Source organism: Arachis duranensis, chromosome 2 (genome assembly GCF_000817695.3).
Source record: "Arachis duranensis cultivar V14167 chromosome 2, aradu.V14167.gnm2.J7QH, whole genome shotgun sequence".
Lineage (NCBI taxonomy): Eukaryota > Viridiplantae > Streptophyta > Magnoliopsida > Fabales > Fabaceae > Arachis > Arachis duranensis.
This window is the reverse complement of record NC_029773.3, coordinates 51,594,741-51,606,015: the sequence shown is the minus strand read 5'-3', so window position 1 is coordinate 51,606,015 and position 11,275 is coordinate 51,594,741. Positions and strand designations below refer to the sequence as shown.

The 11,275-nt window shown below is 37.2% G+C and overlaps 1 non-coding gene across 1 annotated transcript; it reads left to right on the top strand.

Moving 5' to 3' along the window:
* The first annotated feature begins 9,054 nt into the window (after positions 1–9,054).
* On the top strand, positions 9,055–9,158 carry LOC127745075 (small nucleolar RNA R71). The gene has a single exon (XR_008006265.1). It is a non-coding gene; the product is annotated as a small nucleolar RNA R71 (small nucleolar RNA).
* The last annotated feature ends 2,117 nt before the right edge of the window (positions 9,159–11,275 follow it).

Sequence of the window (11,275 nt, the reverse complement as noted above, 5' to 3'; positions counted from 1 at the left end):
CCCTACATACAGCTTGCCATGGAAAGGAGTAAGAAGGATTGGATGAGAGCAATAAGAAAGTAGAGATTCGAAAGGATTCTAGCATCTCCACACGCCTATCTGAAATTCCCACTATTGATTTACATAAGTATTTCTATCCCTTTTTATTTTATTTATCTTTTAAATTATCTAATCCAATTACATTTGACCCTATGAATCCACTTAACTGAGATTTACAAGGTTACCATAGCTTGCTTCATACCAACAATCTCTGTGGGATCGACCCTTACTCACGTAAGGTATTACTTGGATGACCCAGTACACTTGCTGGTTAAGTTGAATGAAGTTGTGATCATAAATTCCAATAGAGCCAATTTTTAAATCTCATGCAAATACAAAGAGGATCACAATTTCGTCCACCAACAGCCAGTAGGACTGGCATTCATCATGTGCATTTTCTATCTGTTTATTTGCTTTGTCGACTTATAATTGTATGCCTATTTGCATAACATGTTTAATTGCTACTTGAGTTACTTGCTTTATATGCTTCTACTTATGATTTACTTGCATTGTAATTAATTGTGATTTCTACTGGGATTGAGGAGGTTCAGAAGGTGGTGGCGATGGGATCGCTTGGAGGATCGGTTGGTGAAGGCTGTGGGACAGCGATGTTTGGTTAGAATAGAAATCCCCTAAGATAGAGTACCCTGTTTATTCATGTTAAGACTTGTGTATATATATGCTTTATTGTTTTAGTATGCCTTAAGATGAGATCTTGTGATGGATATGAAGTCTAGGATTGCCTTTGGCATTCCGGGGTCTTATATCCTACATCACTGGGCACTGTTACCATACTGAGAACCTCCGGTTCTCATACCATATTTCTGTTGTATTTTTCAGATGCAGGTCACAACCCACCTCGGTGAGTTGCTTGGATGGTGATAGAAGCAGAGGATCCTGTTACTCTTGGAGCCTTTTTTTGGTTTATTTTGTTTATACATCTCTCATTCTGTATTTTGTTTTAGCCTAGAGGCATGTATTGAGAGAACAAAACCTGTATAAGCTCTTTTTACTGTCTGGTTTCTATATAGTCTTTATATAGCTAGCCGGCTTAAACTTCACGAGCCGTGGCTAGATCCTTAGGATATTATACTATTATCTTTTGTTATGTTGTATCTGTTTCTTGTGCTTTAAGATAGTAGCTTCGTTAGTACGTTTTGTTATTTTCAAATCCTGTTTTTGAGCTATATCCTTCATTGGGCTTCTAGATTATATCATTTCTTCTATATATTATAAAAATGAGTTTAGAACTGTCGTAACCTTTGATTAACCTTTGCTTTACGGTGTGAGGTAAAGTTTAGGCTAATTAGGGTGTTACACTGGCCGGTACCAGGCCTCCGGTGGTTGCGCAGTAGGGAACACATAGGAAGGAGTCATTCTCGCTGAAGCTGACATGGCTGCGCGATTGTGTCCGCTATATGCCTCAGACGGATGATCCAGAGACACTCCGACAGTCTGCGAGGTGTTACATCTTGTTACTAACGGGGGTTACCTGATGACGGATAAGTCGAACAACCTGGTCCATCTCCAGTGGCTGCTACTGCTTGTAGATTTTGAGAGGTGTCGTGGGTTGTCTTGCGCCTCGGTGGTGCTTGCATGGAGATACCATTTGCTGTGCTCTGCAACACACCGAGGCACGACAGACATTGCCGACTACACTCCACTTTTGATGTCTAGGATATTGGTGCGCGTAAATTCTGATCATCAACAATGACGCCAATAGACTTGGAGCTCTCAAACGTGAATAACACTTTGTCACAACTTCGCACAACTAACCAGCAAGTTCACTGGGTCGTCCAAGTAATACCTTACGTGAGTAAGGGTTGATCCCACGGAGATTGTTGGTATGAAGCAAGCTATGGTCATCTTGTAAATCTCAGTTAGGCGGATTCAAATGGTTATAATGGTTTTCGAAAATTATAATAAATAAAGCATAAAATAAAGATAGAGATACTTATATAATTCATTGGTGGGAATTTCAGATAAGTGTATGGAAAAGCTTTGTTCTTGTTGAATCTCTGCTTTCCTACTACTTTCATCCAATCCTTCTTACTCCTTTCCATGGCAAGATGTATGTAGGGCATCACCGTTGTCAATGGCTACTTCCCATCCTCTCAGTAAAAATGGTCCAAAAGCTCTGTCACAACATGGCTAATCATTTGTCGGTTCTCGATCATGTCGGAATAGAATCCATTGATTCTTTTGCGTCTGTCACTACGCCCAACAATCACGAGTTTGAAGCTCGTCACAGTTATTCAATCCTTGAATCCTACTCGGAATACCACAGAGAAGGTTTAGACTTTCCAGATTCTCAAGAATGGCCGCCAATAATTATAGCTTATACCACGAAGACTCTGATTAAGGAATCCAAGAGATACTCATTCAATCGAAAGTAGCATGGAGGTGGTTATCAGGCACGCGTTCATAGGTAGAGAATGGTGATGAGTGTCACGGATCATCACATTCATCAGGTTGAAGTGCGAATGAATATCTTAGAACAAGAATAAGCATGAATTGAATAGAAAATAGTAGTAATTGCATTAATACTCGAGGTACAGCAGAGCTCTACACCTTAATCTATGGTGCGTAGAAACTCCACTGTTGAAAATACATAAGTGATGGTCCAGGCATGGTCGAATGGCCAGCCCCGATGAAAGACATATGAATTCAAAAACAGGGAAAAGGACCCCTTATACAATAGTTAAAAGTTCTATTTATACTAAACTAGCTACTAGGGTTTACAGAGATAAGTGATTGATGCAGAAATCCACTTCCGGGGCCCACTTGGTGTGTGCTTGGGCTGAGCTTGAGCTTTACACGTGCAGAGGCTTCTTTTGGAGTTAAACGCCAAGTTGTAACATGTTTTTGGCGTTTAACTCTGGTTTGTGACGTGTTTCTAGCGTTTGACTCCAGAATGCAGCATGGAACTGGCATTGAATGCCAGTTTGCGTCATCTAATCTCGAATAAAATATGGACTATTATATATTGCTGGAAAGCTCTGGATGTCTACTTTTCAACGCCGTTAATAGCGCGCCATTTCGAGTGCAGAGAGGTTAGAATCCAACAGCATCAGCAGTCCTTTGTCAGCCTTCTTATCAGAGTTTTGCTCAGGTCCCTCAATGTCAGCCAGAAAATACATGAAATCACAGAAAAATACACAAACTCATAGTAAAGTCCAGAAATGTAAATTTAGCATAAAAACTAATGAAAACATCCCTAAAAGTAGCTAGATCCTACTAAAACTATCTAAAAACAATTTCAAAAAGCGTATAAATTATCCGCTCATCGCAACACCAAACATAAATTGTTGCTTGTCCCCAAGCAACTGAAAATCAAATAGGATAAAAAGAAGAGAATATACTATAAATCTCAAAATATCAATGAACAGTAGTTCTAATTAGATGAGCGGGACTTGTAGCTTTTTGCTTCTGAACAGTTTTGGCATCTCACTTTATTCTTTGAAGTTTAGAATGATTGGCATCCATAGAAACTCAGAGTTCAGATAATGTTATTGATTCTCCTAGTTAAGTATGTTGATTCTTGAACACAGCTACTTTTATGAGTCTTGGCCGTGGCCCTAAGCACTTTGTTTTCCAGTATTACCACCGGATACAGAAATGCCACAGATACATGACTGAGTGAACCTTTTCAGATTGTGACTCAACTTTGCTAAAGTCTCCAGTTAAAGGTATCCAGAGCTCTTAAGCACACTCTTTTTATTTTGGATTATGACTTTAACCACTCAGTCTCAAGCTTTTCACTTGGACCTGCATGCCAAAAGCACATGGTTAGGGACAGCTTGATTTAGCCGCTTAGGCCTGGATTTTATTTCCTTGGGCCCTCCTATCCATTGATGCACAAAGCCTTGGATCCTTTTTACCCTTGCCTTTTGATTTTAAGGGCTATTGGCTTTTTCTGCTTGCTTTTTCTTTTTCTTTTATATTTTTTCACCACTTTTTTTCTTTTTTTTCGCAAGCTTTGTTCTTCACTGCTTTTTCTTGCTTCAAGAATCAATTTTATGATTTTTCAGATCATCACTAACATTTCTCTTTTTTCATCATTCTTTCAAGATCCAACAATTTTAACATTCATAAACAACAAGATAAAAAATATGCATTGTTCAAGCATTCATTCAGAAAACAAAAAGTATTGTCATCACATCAATATAATTAAACTAATTTCAAGGATAATTTCGAAACTCATGTACTTGTTCTTTTGTATTAAAAACATTTTTCATTTTAAGAAAGGTGAAGGATTCATGGAATTATTCATAGCCTTAAGACATAGTTACTAAATACTAATGATCATGAAGTAAAGACACAAACATAGATAAACATGAAGCTAAAAAAAATCGAAAAACAGAGAAATAAGAACAAGGAATGAGTCCACCTTAGTGATGGTGGCTGATAAACCACTATTTTATGGTTTATCTTGTGCTTAATTGAGTAGATTTTATCAACTCTTTACCCACTTATTCATACTATTTGCATGGTTTTACATTTGCCTTCCTAATTATGTGCTTTGATTGAAAACATGCTTCTTTGGCCTTAAGTTCCCTATGTTTAATCCTCTCTTATTACCAATAGATGCCTTGATATGTGTGTTAAGTTTTTCAGATATTATAGGGCAGGAATGACTCAGAGGATGGAAAGGAAGAATGCTAAAATGGAAGGAATACAAGAAGTTGAAGAAACTGCTAAGCTGTCCAGCCTGACCTCTTTGCACTCAAACAGCTATAACTTTAGCTACAGAGGTCCAAACGATGCGGTTCTAGTTGCGTTGGAAAGCTAACGTCCAGGGCTTCGATTTGATATATAATATGCCATAGTTGTCCTGACGCTAGATGACGCAAACGCGTGATCCACGCGGACGCGTCGAATCTGCGAACTTCAATCGGCGCGGCCGCGTGGGCGACGCCTCCACGTCACTTGCCCGCGACCTGAACGTACCAGAATATGCAAGGGGCAATTTCTGGGCTATTTTTGGCCCAGATTTTGGCCCGGAAAACACAGATTAGAGGCTATAAAGTGGGGGAATGCATCCATTCATAATCATGCTTTGATAATTCATAATTTTAGGATTAGATGTAGTTTTTAGGGAGAGAGGTTCTCTCCTCTCTCTTTAGGATTAGGATTTAGATTTAGGATTTTATTTGCTTTGAGGATTATCTTTTTATCAGGTTCAATATTCCTTTTTCATTACTTACTTTTCAATTTAGTATGAATTCTTCTATGTTACAGATTACTCTTTCGAATTAATGTTATTTGAGGTATTTCAGTTAATATTGCTTTCTTTTATTTATGTTATTGATTATTCCCAATCTGAAGACATTTTTATTCCAGTAGATTTAATTCCTTTTCCTTTTGGTCTTGGTTAAGAAATTAGTAACTCAGGAGTTATCTTAGCTCAACATAATTGATAACTGTTATCTTTGCTAATTGAACTGAACTTCAATAATCCCAACCTTTTCTTAGGAAATAAATAGGATTCGAAGGTCAAACTAATTAGTCCCTTGACTTTCCTTTGCTTTAGCAAAGGTTAACTAAGTGGAATTAAGATTCAACTTTCATTATTATTGATAAGAATAACTAAGTCTGGACTTCCAATTTCTCATACCTTGCCAAAGGATTTGCCTTAGTATTTATTTATTTTAATTGCCATTTAAATTATTTGCCATATTCATTCCTCATTCTCAAACCCCAATTTACAATCTCCATAACCAATAATAAGAATACACTTCACTGCAGTTCCTTGAGAAGACGACCCGAGGTTTAAATACTCGGTTATCAATTTTAAAAGGGTTTGTTACTTGTGACAACCAAAACGTTTGCACGAAGGGATTTCTGTTGGTTTAGAATCTATATCTACAATGCGACTATTTTTATAAAATTCTTTACTAGCAAAAATCCTAACATCAAAGGGTTTGTTACTTGTGACAACCAAAACGTTTGCACGAAGGGATTTCTGTTGGTTTAGAATCTATATCTACAACGCGACTATTTTTATAAGATTCTTTACTAGCAAAAATCCTAACGTCAGTGGCGCCTTCTCCTTGAAGGACCAATGGTGTTCTTGAGCTCCTCTATGTCTCTTCCTTGCCTCTGTTTCTTGATCCCTAGTGATTTTGGTGCTCCTATCCTTAGTTGCTCCCAATAATTGTGCGGAGAAAAATGTATCCCCTGAGGTATCTCAAGGATTTTTTGATGAGGGAATTTCTCATGCTCTTGTTGAGGTCCATGAGTGGGCTCTCTTGATGTGCAATCAAATGCTCTACTACTGAGCTATGGACTTTTGAAATGAATCTCTCCATCTCCCATGACTCGGAGGTGGAAGTATTTGTTTTCCCTTTCCCTTTTCTAAAGGTTTCTCTGGCCTTAGGTGCCATAAGTGATTATGGAAAAACAAAAAAGCTATGCTTTTACCGCACCAAACTTAGAATATTGCTCACCCTCGAGCAAGAGAAGAAAGAAAAGAAAGGAAGAAGAAGAAGAAGAAGAAGAAGAAGAAAATAGAGGAGAGGGAGAGATGTGTATTCGGCCAAGGGGGAGAAGAGAGGGTTGTGTTGTGTGAAAATGAAGAAGGATAGAGGGGTTTATATAGTGGAGGGAGAGGGGTTAAGGTTCGGCCATATTGGATGGGTTTGGGTGGAAAAGGGATTTTGAATTTGAAGGTAGGTGGGGTTTATGGGGAAGAGTGTTTATTGGATTGTGTGAAAAAAGAGAGAGAGAGGGTGAGTTGAGGTAGGTAGGGATCCTGTGGAGTCCACAAATCCTGAGATGATCCTGTGGGGTCCACAGATCCCGAGGTGTCAAGGATTTACATCCCTGCACCAATGAGGCGTGTAAAACGCCCTCTGCATACAATACTGGCGTTTAACGCCAGATTGATGCTTGTTTCTGGCGTTAAACGCCAGTTCTATGCTTGTTTTGGGCGTTCAACACCAGTCTGCAACATGTTTCTGGTGTTGAATGCCAGCTTTCCTCAGTGTGCAATCCTGGCGTTTAAACGCTAGATTGCTGCATGTTTTTGGCGTTCAACGCCAGATCCATGCTCTGTTCTGGTGTTGAACACCAGCTAGATGCTCCTTACTGGCGTTTAAACGCCAGTAAGCCCTTCCTCCAGGGTGTGCTATTTCTTCTGCTATTTTTTATTATTTTTTTAATTTTAGTATTTATTTTGTGACTCCAAATGATTATGAACCTAATAAAACGTAAAAGAACAATAAAATAAAAATAAAATTAGATAAATAAAAATTGGGTTGCCTCCCAATAAGTGCTCCTTTAATGTCATTAGCTTGACAGTGGGCTCTCATGGAGCCTCACAGGTGATCAGGTCAATATTGTAGACTCCCAACACCAAACTTAGAGTTTGAATGTGGGGATTCAACACCAAACTTAGAGTTTGGTTGTGGCCTCCCAACACCAAACTTAGAGTTTGATTGTGGGGGCTTTGTTTGACTCTGTATTGAGAGAAGCTTTTCATGCTTCCTCTCCATGGTTACAGAGGAGTATCCTTGAGCTTTAAACACAAGGTAGTCCCTATTTTATTGAAGGACTAGCTCTCCTATGTCAATATCAATCACAACTCCTGCTATGGCTAGGAAGGGTCTTCCAAGGATGATGCATTCATCTTCCTCCTTCCTAGTGTCTAAGATTATGAAATCAGCAGGGATGTAAAGGCCTTTAACCTTTACTAACACGTCCTCTACTAATCCATAAGCTTGGCTTTGTGATCTGTCTGCCATCTCTAATGAGAATATGGCAGACTGTACCTCAATGATCCCCAGCTTCTCCATTACCGAGAGTGGCATAAGGTTTATGCCTGATCCTAGGTCACACAGAGCCTTCTCAAAGGTTATGGTGACCGTGGTACATGGTATTAAGAATTTACTAGGATCTTCTCTCTTTTGAGGTAGAGTTTGCTGAACCCAAGTATCTGGTTCACTAATGAGCAAGGGAGGTTCATCTTCTCAAGTCTCATTACCAAATAACTTGGCATTCAGCTTCATGATAGCTCCCAGATATTGAGCAACTTGCTCTCCAGTTACATCTTCATCCTCTTCAGAGGAAGAATAGTCTTCAGAGCTCATGAATGGCAGAAGGAGGTTTAATAAAATCTCTATGGTCTCTGTATGAGCCTCAGATTCCTTGAGGTCCTCAATAAGGAACTCCTTCTTGTCTGGGAGACGTCCCATAAGGTCTTTCTCATTGGGATTCACGTCCTCCCCTTCCTCCTTGGATTCGGCCATATTGACAATATCAATGGCCTTGCACTCTCTTTTTGGATTTTCTTCAGTATTACTTGGGAGAGTACTAGGAGGAGTTTCAGTGACTTTCTTACTCAGCTGGCCCACTTGTGCCTCCAAATTTCTGATGGATGACATTGTTTCACTCATGAAACTTAAAGTGGCCTTAGACAGATCAGAGACTATGTTTGCTAAGCTAAAGGTGCTCTGCTCAGAATTCTCTGTCTGTTGCTGAGAAGATGATGGAAAAGGCTCGCTATTGCTGAGCCTATGTCTTCCACCATTATTAAAGCCTTGTTGAGGCTTTTGTTGATCCTTCCATGAGAAATTTGGATGATTTCTCCATGATGAATTATAGGTATTTCCATAAGGTTCACCCATGTAATTTACCTCTGCCATTGCATGGTTCTCAGGATCATAAGCTTCTTCTTCAGAAGATGCCTCTTTAGTACTGTTGGATGCATTTTGCCATCCATTCAGACTTTGAGAAATCATGTTGACTTGCTGAGTCAACATTTTGTTCTGAGCCAATATGGCATGCAGAGCATCTATTTCAAGAACTCCCTTCCTCTGAGGCGTCCCATTATTCACGAAATTTCTCTCAGAAATGTACATGAACTGGTTATTTGCAACCATGTCAATAAGTTCTTGAGCTTCTGCAGGCGTTTTCTTTAGGTGAATGGATCCACCTACAGAATGGTCCAATGACATCTTAGAGAACTCAGATAGACCATAATAGAATATATCCAAAATGGTCCACTCTGAAAGTATGTCAGAAGGACACCTTTTGGTCATCTGCTTGTATCTTTCCCAAGCTTCATAGAGGGATTCACCATCTTTTTGTTTGAAGCTCTGAACATCTACTCTAAGCTTGCTAAGCTTTTGAGGAGGAAAGAACTTAGCCAAGAAGGCCGTGACCAGCTTATCCCAAGAGTCCAGGCTATCTTTAGGTTGAGAGTCTAACCATGTTCTAGCCCTGTCTCTTACAGCAAAAGGGAAAAGCATGAGGCTGTAGACTTTAGGATCTACTCCATTAGTCTTAACAGTCTCACAGATCTGCAAGAACTCAGTTAAAAACTGGTAGGAATCTTCTGATGGAAGTCCATGAAACTTGCAGTTTTGTTGCATTAGAGCAACTAGTTGAGGTTTCAGCTCAAAATTGTTTGCCCCAATGGCAGGAATTGAGATGCTTCTTCCATCAAATTTGGAAGTAGGTGTAGTATAATCACCAAGCATCCTCCTTGCATTATTGTTGTTGGGTTCGGCTGCCATATCCTTTTCTTGTTTGAAAATTTCAGTAAGGTTGTCTCTGGCTTGTTGTAATTTAGCTTCTCTTAGTTTCTTCTTCAGAGTCCTTTCAGGTTCAGGATCAGCTTCAACAAGAATGCCTTTTTCCTTGTTCTTGCTCATATGAAAAAGAAGAAAACAGAAAAGGAAAAGGAATCCTCTATGTCACAGTATAGAGATTCCTTTATGTTAGTAGAAGAATAAAAGAATAGAAGAAGGAAAAGAGTTAAGAATCCAAACACAAGGGGGAGGATAGGTTCGAATTCTTGAGGTGAAGAGAAGTGTTAGTAGATAAATAAATAAATAGAAGAAGATGAGAGAGGGAGAAATTTGAAAATAAATTTTGAAAAAGGGTTAGTGATTTTTGAAAATTAAGAGAGGAAATAAAAATTAAAATTAAAATTTGAAACAAATAGTTAATTAAAAGAATTTTGAAAAAGAGGGAGGTAATTTTCAAAAATTAGAAAGAGGAAAGTAGTTAGGTGGTTTTGAAAAAGATAAGAAACAAACAAAAAGTCGATTAGTTAGTTGAAAAAGATTTGAAATTCAATTTTGAAAAGATAAGAAGTTAGAAAAGATATATTGAAATCAAATTTTTAAAAAAGATAAAAAGATATGACAGAAAAGATATTTTGAAAAAGATTTAATTTTTAAAATTAAAATTAATTACTTGACTAACAAGAAACTAAAAGGTATGATTCTAAAATTTAAAGATTGAACATTTCTTAACAAGAAAGTAACAAACTTCAAATTTTTAAATCAATCACATTAATTGTTAGTAAATTTTCGAAAATAAAGATAAAATTAAGAAAAAAAGATTTTTGAAAAATATTTTAAAAAAATTCAAAAATTAATAATAAAAATAAAAGTGATTTGATTTTTGAAAAAGATTTTGGAAAGATAAGATTTTTAAAATTGAAAATTTGACTTGACTTATAAGAAACAACTTATTTTAAAATTTTTTTTGACTAAGTCAACCCAAATTTTCGAAATTTATGAGAGAAAAAGGAAAAGATATTTTTTTTTAATTTTTAATGATGAAAGAGAAAAACACAAATATGACCCAAAACATAAAATTTATGGATCAAAACACATGATGCATGCAAGAACACTATGAATGTCAAGATGAACACCAAGAACACTTTGAAGATCATGATGAACATCAAGAACTTATTTTTGAAAAATTTTCAAGAAAAGAAAAACATGTAAGACACCAAACTTAGAAATTTTTAATGCTTAGACACTATGAATGCAAGAATGCATATGAAAAACAACAAAAGATAGAAAACAAGAAAATGTCAAGATCAAACAAGAAGACTTGTCAAGAACAACTTGAAGATTATGCGAAACACATGAATGAGTTTTCAAAAAATGCATAAATTTTTAAAAACATGCAATTGACACCAAACTTAAAAATTGACTCAAGACTCAAACAAGAAACACAAAATACTTTTGATTTTTAAGATTTTATTAATTTTTTGGATTTTTATTTTACTTTTTTCGAAAATAAATAGGAAAGAGAAAATAAGAAATTCAAAATTTTTAATAAGAATTCCAGGAATCTTTTAATGTTAGCCTAAAGCTTTGATCCAGGAGTTGGACATGGCTTAATAGCCAGCCGGCTTTAGGATATAAATCAGGCATGCAACAGTTGATACTTTATCCAACTCCATATACATGCCTTTTATGTTGACAAGTGGAAG